Source organism: Colobus angolensis, unplaced genomic scaffold (genome assembly GCF_000951035.1).
Source record: "Colobus angolensis palliatus isolate OR3802 unplaced genomic scaffold, Cang.pa_1.0 Scaffold239, whole genome shotgun sequence".
In the NCBI taxonomy this organism is placed as follows: Eukaryota; Metazoa; Chordata; class Mammalia; order Primates; family Cercopithecidae; genus Colobus; species Colobus angolensis.
The window spans coordinates 1,647,322-1,647,710 of NW_012115588.1; the positions used below are offsets into that span (position 1 = coordinate 1,647,322).

Genomic DNA, 389 nt, shown 5'->3' on the forward strand with positions numbered 1-389 from the left:
AAGCTATTTGTCCACCTCAGCCTCCCAAAGTGCTGGGAATACAGGTGCCACTGCGCCCAGCCTCATCTTGAAATTATTATTATTATTTTTTTAGATAGGGTCTTGCTCTGTCGCCCAGGCTTGAGTGCAGTAGCATGATCTTGGTTCATTGCAACCTCCGCCTCCTGGGTTCAAGCAACTCTCCTGTCTCAGCCGCCCGATTAGTTGGGATTACAGGCACATGCCACCACGCTCGGCTAATTTTTTGTATTTTTAGTAGAGACAGGGTTTCACCATGTTGCCCAGGCTGGTCTCGAACTCCTGAGCTCAAATGATCCACCCACCTCAGGCTCCCAAAGTGCTAGGATTATAGGCGTGAGCCACAGTGTCGGCAGACATTCTTTTTTTTT

General features: G+C 48.8%; 1 protein-coding gene across 1 annotated transcript in view; it reads right to left on the reverse strand.

The window, feature by feature from the left end:
* The window catches only part of ARFGAP3 (ADP-ribosylation factor GTPase activating protein 3), a 64,848-nt gene that overhangs the window by 58,522 nt on the left and 5,937 nt on the right, over positions 1–389 (reverse strand). The gene's annotated exons all lie outside the window — the stretch shown is intronic.